Here is an 840-nt window from a genome sequence, read left to right on the forward strand (position 1 = left end):
ACAACTGTAAATTACATGGAATAAGGTTTCGTTCATAATCATTATGACACACTGTCACGTTCATAACTATTATGACAAATTTTACTTTGGGCCCAAAAATTTAACTTATTGTTCTGTCATTCACATAAAATTGTTTTAATTTATGAGACTTTCCTCAAAATAATCATATATGTTGGAAGAATTCAAAGTTTAATAACTGAAAAACCCTTAGAATACCTTTAATGGTTCGTTCATAACAGTTATGACAAACTTCAGTTTTGACCTAAAAATTAATATTTTGATCTGTCATTTACTTTAAAATATTTAGATTAAATGAAAGTTTCCTCATAATATGTATCTGTGTACATGTTTTTAATGTTTATCAAAGCTGAAAAGCCATCAATATAGTTTGTTCATAACCATTACTACAAAAGTAAAATACTAATTAAAATCCAGACCAATACACGTATGATAAACATCAAAATATCAGAATGTAAGCAAGGTATAGATCTAATACATCCTTATGTTGGGTTAAAATAAAAAAAATACATCCCAAAACAACTGTAAATTACATGGAATAAGGTTTCGTTCACAACCATTATGACACACTGTGATACTGTCACGTTTATAACATGATGACAATCCATTATGACAAGCATATTTTTGCCTCTTCTTCGCTTTTTTGAGTCATCAGCACGCTACTCTTCCATGTTTATGCCACCATGTAGAAGGATGTTGTGAAACAGTGGGAAGTCCCTCACATGATATTTTGCAGAAATATCGTAAAGTGTTTGTTCATAACATCATTATAACAAACCTGGATTATCTCAATCAAAGTCATAAATAAGCAAAACCATATGA

Source organism: Aplysia californica, unplaced genomic scaffold, assembly GCF_000002075.1.
Source record: "Aplysia californica isolate F4 #8 unplaced genomic scaffold, AplCal3.0 scaffold00308, whole genome shotgun sequence".
Taxonomy (NCBI): Eukaryota; Metazoa; Mollusca; class Gastropoda; order Aplysiida; family Aplysiidae; genus Aplysia; species Aplysia californica.